This window comes from Hypanus sabinus, chromosome 5 (genome assembly GCF_030144855.1).
Source record: "Hypanus sabinus isolate sHypSab1 chromosome 5, sHypSab1.hap1, whole genome shotgun sequence".
Classification (NCBI taxonomy): Eukaryota; Metazoa; Chordata; class Chondrichthyes; order Myliobatiformes; family Dasyatidae; genus Hypanus; species Hypanus sabinus.
In genome coordinates this window covers 175,444,922-175,455,657 of record NC_082710.1, presented here as the reverse complement: position 1 = coordinate 175,455,657, position 10,736 = coordinate 175,444,922, and the positions used below count along the sequence as shown (strand labels likewise).

At 45.1% G+C, this 10,736-nt stretch overlaps 1 non-coding gene across 1 annotated transcript; it reads right to left on the bottom strand.

Moving 5' to 3' along the window:
• Nucleotides 1-7,777: 7,777 nt before the first annotated feature.
• LOC132394872 (U1 spliceosomal RNA) lies at nt 7,778-7,941 on the bottom strand. Its single transcript, XR_009512418.1, has one exon. It is a non-coding gene; the product is annotated as a U1 spliceosomal RNA (small nuclear RNA).
• Between the last annotated feature and the right edge of the window lie 2,795 nt (nt 7,942-10,736).

The following is a 10,736-nucleotide window of genomic DNA, read 5'->3' as shown; positions in this document are numbered from 1 at the left end:
TTCCATTAAAATCACGATGGAAATATCCAGTAGATCGGACCTTAGAGAAAGAGAGAGAGATGAAATTAACATTTCAGTTCAGTGAACTGGAAATAATTGGAAATGAACCCCATCTTCTATTTTATTGGAGGGTAATAGGGAAAAGGTGGAGGGAAAGAGGGGAAGCTCTGTGATAGGATGAATCCCAGGAGAACCCATTTTCTGTTTTGCTGCAGAGAAATAGGGAAGGGATGGAGGGGACAAAGAGGATAGTCTATGGTAGGACAAATCCTGGGGAAGTGTGAATGACACATAGTGCGTATCGGTGTTGAAAGAGCACGAGGAAGGTGAACTTGGCGGAGGTGCAAACGGGAAGGAGGAATTGAATTAGAAATCGTCATGCAAGTCAGAATGAAAACCAAATATCCTGGAATGTGAGGTACAAGAACTAACTAATTAGCATAAAGAAATGGTAATGGTATATGTCTTGCTTTTATCAGACCTTCCAGACTGGAATCAGTGTGTCTGGGCATACTCTGACTTCTCCCCTTCCTCTCCAGTCCTGAAGAAGGGTCTTGGCCCAAAGCACCAACTGTTTATTCAGTTCCATAGATGCTGCTCGGCCTGCTGAATTTTCCGGCATTTTGTGTGTGTAGCTTTGTCTCTTTTTCACCAAGGTCTTGTTTTTGCGGTCTTAATTTCTCTCCTTCTTCACTGTCTTTTATGGTCTCTCTGTCTGTGCCTATGTGCTTCTAATTCTGCTGCAGACTAGTTTCTCAACATACCTGTACCTCATCGTACTCGAGCACATGACAACAAACTCAACTTGACTTGAGGCTCATAGCATTTGAAATGTACTTGATGTGCACTTGACCCGTGAAGTGGACTCATTACGGAATTGTACCGACTTTGATGATGGGCCGAGTGGTCTCCCATTTTGTAAAGTTTCTACCATTCATTCACTCACATGCCTTTGAGAATAGGGACGTAAATAATGGATCTCGAATGACGAAAAGGCGAAAAGGGAACTAATCCCGCCTACATGAGGATAGACACAGAAGCTTGAAGCTTATCAAATCAGAATAATCATTCTGCCATTGTGCCATTCATCCAGTCACAGGCTCTCCCCAGCTCCATTTCTCCACGAAATAAACCCTGACTCAGTTCTAACATTTCACAGTTCAGAAGAAAGGCTATTGAGTAGAAATTTATTTTCATTCAGAGATACAGTTTGATCTCTTCCAGCAACCCCCAATTTAACCCTTAATAAGAGGACAATTTACAATGATCAATTAAGCTACTGACCAGACTTTCTTTGGACTGTAGGAGGAAACCCATGCATTCCAGGCTCCTTACAAATTATCAACCATTAACTAAGGTTTTACGGAACAGCAGACCGTCAGATCGGACGGAAATGTAGATGTTGGAAAATTCAACAAATTCCCTAACTTCCAACCCATCATTTTAATCATTGGCAAGTCATCAGGCTTCACCAATCTCCCATGGTTCCACACAGACACTGATAATTTAGGGGACCTTTTATCTCCTCAGTTATACTTTTGATCTGAATATAGTTCTGAACTACTTTATGACTGACCTTTACTCTTTGCAGGCAACTCTGTGAGAATGCTGGAGAAGGTGCATTTCTCTGTGTGGCCAGCAGGTGGGGGTATTGCTCCAGTTATTCGCTCTCTCACTCTGCTTTCACCCAGTCAGGACGGAGTGTGTCAACAGATGCCAAGTGCACACTTGTCGCTTCCCACTGTCCAGCAGGGGTTGTGGGGAATTACTCTGGTACACCCCACCCGTCTTCTTACCACAGAGGGAGCATCACAGAGTGAGGGGATCACAAGGTGCAGAAGTCTGGGAACACAGTGATTCAGCAGCTGTCGAGGAAACAGTCAACAACTGACACAGATATGACAGACAATCGGAGTCTCTTTAATCTCAGTGTGGGAATGTCAAATCCTACAGGGAGCAAATAGAAGGTGAGGGCAGAAGGTTTAAAGGAGTTAGAGAAGGCAGGTTTGTTTTAAACGGAGAATGGTAGGTGCCTATGTTGGCTGGAGGAGGTGGAAACAGACACAACAACAACATTTCAGTGACATTCAGACAGACTCATGAACAGTCAGGGACTGGAGGGTTGTGGACCACGTACAGGCAGATGGAATGAGATTGAATTAGCACAATGTTCAGCACAGAGTTGTGGGCTGATTGGCCTGTTCCTGCGCTGTATTGTTCAATGTTCTGTGTTCAGCAGTCAACAACATCAACTGGTCTTTAGGTACAGTCGCTGTGTAAATGCAGTAAAGTGTCCCGGGTGCTTACACAGCCGTGTTTCTCACTGGATACAAAAACAATGAACACAACAAACTCTGCATACTGTTACATGCATTGGAGACAGTGGAGTGAATACAGTCAACACGGAGTACAGAGGATGCTCTACACAGAGTGCATTGGTTACCGCTCCCCTGTGTAACCCAACAGACTGAAGATCAAATAATTAATGGACACAAAGATCGATTTGTGTTTCAAGAAAATGAGAAACAGGAGCAGTTGTGGCCATTCGGCCCCTTGCTCCTGCTCTGCCCTTCACTCAGAACATGGCTGATCATTGACCTCAGTGCCAATTTCCTGCACCATCCCATCATTGCTTTTCCTCTTCAATCCAGAAATCATTTGTAGAGAATTCCAAAGATTCACCACACACTGGGAGAGGAATTTTTCCTAATCTTGGTCCTGCTGAGGCGACCTCTGACTTTGAGTCTGTGACTCCCTGGTTCCACACCCCAGCCAGGTGAAACCTCATTCCTGCCTCTACTCTGTCAATACCCAGAGAGACTGTGTCTGTACCAGTGAGAACACCTCTTATTCTTCTCATTATGAAATAGTAATCTCCCTGAGGACACCATGTGAAGGGTAAATCTTTAAAGTAAGAGGGTCAAAGTTGAACTGGGATGTTCAAGGCATCCTTTTTGGACACAATGAGTGGTATCTTCCTGGAATGTGCGGCTGGGATGGGGAGTGATGGAAGCAGATATTATTGTGATGAATAACATGCATTTAAACAGGGAGATGAACAGACAGGGAATGGAAGATATGGATCATTTGCAGGCAAACGTGATTACATCATGGTCAGCATAGACAGCATGGGCAGAATGGCCTGTTCCTGTGCGGTACTGTTCTATGTTCAGTGTTTGAAATATCACAGACAGGGACCCAGCAGTTTCCTCCCTGGATTCCCACCATTTCAGACAATACACTTGGACAAAGACCCCGGGATTTCTGTGTTTCTGGCCAGCCTCCTTTGTAATGTCGGCATATTTCAGGACATCCGTATTCTTCTCCCGGAATTCCCCAGCTTCCATCACCTTCTCCACAGTAAATACAGATGAGAAGTATTTATTTCAGACCTCACCCATCTGCTGTGTCTCCACACATAGATGACCACACTGATCCTTCAAGGGACATATTCCCTCACCAGTTACCCTTTTGTTTACCACATGACTCACAGAATGTTTTTGGAATCACCATATCTTAACTGCTAAAGCTATCTCATGTCCCCTTTATATCCTTCTGATTTTCCCTCTTCACCCTTCTCCTACACCCTTTCTACTCCTCGAGGGATATACCTGATCCCAGCTGCTTTCCCCTGACACACGACCCCATTTTGATCAGAGCCTCAATAACCCTCATCAGCCAGGGTTCCCTTATCCAGTCAATCGTGCCATTCACTCTAACCAGGACAGGCTGAACCTGAACCCATCCAAACTCAGATTTGAAGCCACTCACTTGCCAGATGTCTATTTACTTGGGACCGCCCTCCTCGACCCCTTCTCTCCTCCCTCAGTCTGTTCACTGCTCTGAACATCAGAAATAGCAGCAAGAGGAGGCTGTTCAGCCCGTCACACCTGCTCTCCCATTGAATATGATCAAAACCACCTCACTGAACTACAGATGCAAAGGACATGACAGAAGTGGGGGTCAGAGAGGAGGGGGAGTTGTGATGTTGATTACGAAGCACTTCGAGAGATCCTTATCGGGAACAGCCAGTGAGAGTATATTAGTAGGAGTTAGAAATATGGAGATGGTCACTATGCTGGGATTCTAAATAGGATCCCAAATGTCAGTGAGAATTAGAAGAGCCCATGCGTAGGGAGAATGCGGATAACTGTTGGAATATCACGGTTGTAATAGTCAGAGACTTCAGATGTATCGGATCACCCGTGTACTGTGATAGTACCCCATGTTGTAATGCTATTGTTGAATTCAGCTGCTACTCGGCATTTTACCACGGCTAGAAGGACAGGTTATGAGGTAATTCTTCTCTCTCGATTCAACTGTACGTACAAAAGATCTCCGGCTATTAATCCAGCTACTTCTGTTCCGTTACCATCTGCACAGCAGGATGGGAATGACCATGACTCTCCCCTCGCAGTGGAAGCCACGACTACTCCCCGACCAGATCGGAGAAGCGACCCTATTGATAAACCTGATTTAATTCTTTTCACAGACGGCTCTTTGCACGGCACAAGAGATGATCTGTTACTGGCAGAGTTTGCTACAGTAACTCCCCACGAGGCAGCAGAAGGAGCTCCATGGGTGCATTGATGTTCAGCAGTTGCCAGAAGCCCAAAATCTTGCCTCACAGCAAGGGAAATGTGCCTGCATAGTTCATTTTTGCTCGCCTGGCACATGGCCAGGCTCACATGGGCAAAGGAGGGATGCAGCATGCCATCACTCAACAATGGCACGCATCTGCAAATTGACTTTGTACATATGCCTGCTGAAAGGAGTTTCAGTATAAATTGGTAATAGTAGACATGTTTTCCAGATGGGCGGAGGCCTATCCAACTAGGAGGAAGGGTTCAGAAACTGTGGTGAACATATTGATGAAAGGAATTATACCTCGGTTTGGAATTCCCCGAGGGATAAGTAGTGACAGGGGAACCCATTTTACAAATAAATTAGTGCAGGGACTGAAGGAAGCCTTGGGATTCCAGTAGAAATTACATATCCCCTACCAGCCTTAGTCCTCAGGCACGGTGGGAAGAGCAAACGGAGAAATAAAATCGGCTTTGACAGAAGTTTGTCAGCAAAATGGTCTCGGATGGCCAGAGGCAATGCCCTTAGTAATGTACACTCTGCGAAATCAGAAGAATACAAATAAAGGAGTTACCCCCATGAAATTTTGATGGGGCGGCCTATGACAACAGGAACTAAGACACCCATGACCCCAGGAAAGGTAACCCTAAATGATTTTTTAAATTTAAACAAAATACACTTTATTCAAAAATAAAATTATATACAATAAACCACTCAATGACTCTCAATCCTTTACAACTATTTCCATTACAGTCTTTACATTTCCACACTTTTCGCCACCCACGTGACACTCTGTTATTCCATATTTACATACACTTGTTCAGGGTATACACCCCGCCTCCCTACCCCTCAACTCCCATGAGAGAAGAACCCTAGACTGTGGTCCTTCCCCACCGGGCCCTTGCGGTGGCTGCACCGAGTTTGAGTGCGTCCCTCAGCACGTACCCTGCAGCCGAGAATGTGCCAGTCGGCAGCATTCCCCCACGGACATCTCCGTGTGCTGGTAGACCATCAAGTTTCAGGCCGACCAAAGAACTTGCAACATTCACTTTCAGACGATCAATGGAGTAACATTTATTATCTAGTTAATTATTCATCTATCTGTGCACGCCATTCCTTAATTCAGTTTAAGATAGTACATTGGGCCCATATGTCTAAAGATAAATTGGCGCAAATATTTCCTAATACAAGCCCTATTTGTGACAGATGTAACGCAGAGGTGGCTACTCTAACTCGTATGTTTTGGTCCTGTGTAAGTTGTAGATCTGGATGTTCAACCCAATTCACTTACGGCAATTTTTGGGATTATTCCAGAGGAAGTAGGTAGAGTATCTGCTTCCACTCAACATGTGACAGCCTTTTCAATTTTACTGGCCAGGAGAGCTATCTTGTTATCCTGGAAAGAATCTAACCCACCTGCTGTGTTTTATTGGCTCTCCTCCATTATGTCATGTTTAAGCTTGGAGAAAATTAGAAGCTAGATGTTTGACACATCTTTTAATTTTGAGCAAGTCTGGCGATCCTTTATTCAATATTTTCATAAGATTTAATTTATTTATTTTTCTTTATTCTCTTTGGGGAAAATCCTTTTCCGTGAAGGTTCAGAGGTGATTGGAAGGATGTTTTTTCTTCTTCCTTTTTTAAATTTTTTCCTCAAATGGACTGACAATCTTTCCTTTTTTCTCTTTTTTTTTGTTCTGACAGAATTTAGCAGAGCTTTTTCTTTTATATAAATAAAATTTTCCAATCTTTTTATTTAACGGTCTGTTAAGAAGAGTTGTGGCTTTTTGATTATACTGTGTATATAACAGTGTAACATTACACTTATTTGATTGTGACAATATATACTTTTCTTTATATGTCCTGTGCATTATTTGTTTGCTAAACTTCTCCTCTGATTTATACATTTTTTTACTGGAAATCAATAAAAAGATTGAAAAATGAAATCAGACCTCGCCTGGCTGGCGGTGAGAGGGGCCCTCCCAGTCCGACCCCTCCCAGTCCGATCCCTCCTGTACGCCCGGAACATCGTCTCCACACCCCTCTGCCCATGAGGAGTGAGGAGGAGTCAGTGACCCACCTCTTTGCACACTGTGGGTTCGCGGAGAAGGTGTGGAGGAGGATGGAAGGGACAGTGTTGAGGTTCTTCCCAGCAGCTGCGTTACAGAGGACTCTCTGATCTACGGGCTGTTCCTGGGAACGCGCACTGAGACAAACATCCGGTGCTGCTGGCAGATCATCAACTCGGACAAAGACGCTCTTTGGTCGGCCCGAAACTTGATGGTCTACCAGCACACGGAGATGTCCGTGGGGGAATGCTGCCGACTTGCACTTGGCTGCAGGAGTCCGTGCTGAGGGACGCACTCAAACTCGGTGCAGCCACCGCAAGGGCCCGGTGGGGAAGGACCACAGTCCAGGGTCCTTCACCCACGGGAGTTGAGGGGTGGGGGGGTGTATACCCCTGAACAAGTGTCTGTAAACATGAAGTAAGAGTGCCACGCGGGTGGCAAAAGTGTGGGAATGTAAAGACTGTAATGCAAACATTTGTAAAGGACTGAGATTCATTGAATGGTTTATTGTCCATAATTTTATTTTTGAATAAAGTATATTTTGATTTTTAAAAAATCATATTAGCGTTAATGTTAAGCTGCTGACCCCAGAAAACATCGAGGAACTGGAGGAGTACAGAGGTTGGAGAACCATGAAAACCTTCTTTGATTCCCCGGTTCACTGGTGGGAAGCCACCAAGGAGAACATTCACAGTACATGTAACAAGACGCCATTTCTCTCGAGGACACTGACACCCAGGGCAGTTACTTACAGGAGGTTCAATAGAATGGAAGTATTCCTGAGGATAGGGATTCTCTCCTGTTTGTTACTGAAGAGATACTGTGGTAATTTCCGCGATGTTGGTGGCATTACTAAGAAGGAGAAAGGTACAATCGACACGTGTTACATTCGGATCCTCACACAACATAGCCACCCCACCACTCGGCCCACACAGGCCAGTGGGTCGTCAAGACATTGGAATGATATCGGCAGCAATACTGGATCAGCACACACACTCGAGCAAAAACCCTGAAGATGATTTTCACGGTCCACATCGTTTGAAATAAATAACCATTGATCATACTTCCCGAGAGTTAGTAACCAGTCCGCGACAAACTTTCCGTTCTGTTTTTACATTGAAAACCAGGGGAGAGCGCGAACGCAGTCCCCCACTACCACAAATTTTGCAGTCGAGTATCCCGCATTTGGGGACATCGCAGGCGTCAGCACACCCGAAGTGCAATGGGATAGCCTCGTCCTGGGAGAACCGCCTTCATGATCACGGTCTCTCCCCTGCCAGGTAAGTATGCTTTCCTCTCTCCGCCAGCCACATCCAGGCTTATGCCATACCCCTCAGAGTTAAGGCAAACAAATATTTTAAATACCTACTTCCTACTTTTACACACCATCCCCCTAGAGTACCGTTACTGCAAATGCTACAAATCTAGATTAGTTGATTAGCTGCTGTAGTTCACTGGTGACAATTTCCAGACCTTAATCTGCATCTTTTCCAAAAAAGGAAATCTGCGCCACGATTGGTTTTGCAGCGACTGCCCGTTACCGAACCCGACCGCATGATGGCAGTGTTTTCATTCAGGAAATACAGGGAGCTGCCTGAGGCTCACAGGGTAAATGAACAGGCGACCCCTTCCCCTGCCCCGCAGACCGTGATTGCAGTGGAAAGGGTGAAGGGGTGATTAGTCAGCATGTTGCAGGGGTGTCAGCTTTTCACTTATGAAGGGAGACTGTGGTGAACTACGTGTGCCTGTCTGGACACGCCCCCTGCTGACTGCTCCTGTGGCTCCTCCCACAGGCCCCTGTATAAAGGCGATCTGAGGCCTGACTCTCGGCCTCAGTCTCCAGGACATAGTATGATGGACACTCACTCCTGGTTCCTTCTTCCAGTCAATAAAAGCCGATATCTCGCCTTACGTCTCAGTGTGAGTTATTGATGGTGCATCAGAGACTGAGCACAGAACAGCACAAGAGCAGATCTTTTGGCCCAAAATGCCTGTTATGCTAAATTAAATGAAACTCCTTCTGTCTGCGCACGGTCCGTATCCCTTCATATCCCACATGTTCTAGTTTAAAACCCAATTAAGCTGCACCGTATCCACTTCCACCACCATACCTGCAAACCTGTTCCGGCAGCAAACATCAACGTGTGTGTAAAAAAAAATCTCCTTTAAGCTAACCCCCATCATAAAAGTGGATGTATTTGAATTTTCTCTTCTGCGGAAAAGATTCCAAAAACCTCTTCTATAAGTGTTTCTCAGCAGTTTTCAAGTTTTGCCTCTATTCTTGACACTCGAGAGAAATCCAGAGGGTTAGATAAGTTTTCTCGGTGGAAGAGAAAGTTGAGCAGAAATGGGAGAGAGAGCCCACGGGTGGGCTGAAAACAAGAACTTTTACCCCATGGCCGGGCGAGCTCAAACCAGGGGGCCTGAGGACTGGACACCATCTATTCCAGCAGACTCAGGAGGAAAGTAATCAGGAGACACCACTCACCCCGGCCACTCCCTGTTTGACCTGCTGCCGTCCAGCAAAAGGTTCAGGACTCTAGAAACCAGAACAAATAGACGGAGGAACAGCTTCTACCCCAGAGATGTGAACAAATAGACAGAGGAACAGCTTCTACCCCAGAGATGTGAACAAATAGACAGAGGAACAGCTTCTACCCCAGAGATGTGAACAAATAGACTGGGGAACAGCTTCTACCCCAGAGATGTGAACAAATAGACTGGGGAACAGCTTCTACCCCAGAGATGTGAACAAATAGACTGAGGAACAGCTTCTACCCCAGAGATGTGAACAAATAGACAGAGGAACAGCTTCTACCCCAGAAATGTGAACAAATAGACAGAGGAACAGCTTCTACCCCAGAGATGTGAACAAATAGACTGGGGAACAGCTTCTACCCCAGAGATGTGAACAAATAGACAGAGGAACAGCTTCTACCCCAGAAGCTATCACACCACTCCCACAGAACAATGACTGAAACTGTGAGCGCACACAAGGATTCAAATACTCGTACTAACGGCACTTTGTGCATTACTGTTACATTGAGAGAGTTATTGATGGTGCATCAATCAGCTATTTTTTTATTAAATGTGATCGTGAACAATAGCCAGATCAGAAATGCTGATCATGTCAACTAATTCCTAAAGTGAACTCTGATAGGCCAATCAGATGGTTCACTGCTGCTCAGCAATAGAACATAGAAAAATCATATGTACAATGAGGAAACATTAAAAATAATAGAAATACTGGAGACATGATGATCGTGATGAAGTCTGCTGGGGAGAGACATTCATACACGTGCTGTCCTCCATAATTCAAAAAGATTGAAGGTTAAGGTTGCAGGGTGACAAAACATGATGGGAGCACTTGGAACTAAAAACTAACCCCTAACGGGAGAAAGCGGCACTTGTTCTGTTTATTCAGCTTAAACACAGAAAGCTGAACAAATCTGGGGATCTGACCCAGTGTATCGTCTGACATGGTGGGAATCCAGGGAGGAAATTGCTGTGTCCCTGTCTGTGATATTTCGAACACTACATAGAATAGTACAGCACAGGAACAGGCCATTCTGCCCAACCTGTACTGTTCTTCTAATTCTGAGACCGGCCCAGTCAGTGTCATCTCTCTGAGGACACCATGTGAAGGGTAAAGTTTCAAAGTGGAATCGGGATGTTGAAGGAATGTTTCCTGACACAATGAGTGGTTTATTCCTAGAATGACGGCCGGGATAGGGAGTGATGGAAACAGACGTAATCGTGATGTTTAAGAGGTTCAAAGGTTCATTTTATTATCAAAGTTTACAACTCTGAAATTCTTCAGTTCAAACAGGCATTTAAACAGGGAAATGAACAGGTAGGGAATGGAGGGTATGGAGTGTGGTAGAATACAAAATACCCAGGGGAACAAGTACATAGTTCCTGAGAGTAGAGACACAGGTAGACAGTGTAGTGAAGAAGGGGTCTGGTATGCTGGTCTTCATCGATCGGGGATTAAGTACATGAGATGGTTTGTCGTGTTACAGCTGTACAAGACGTTGGGGATACCACACTCAGAGTACTGGGTGCAGTTCTGGTCACCGAGCT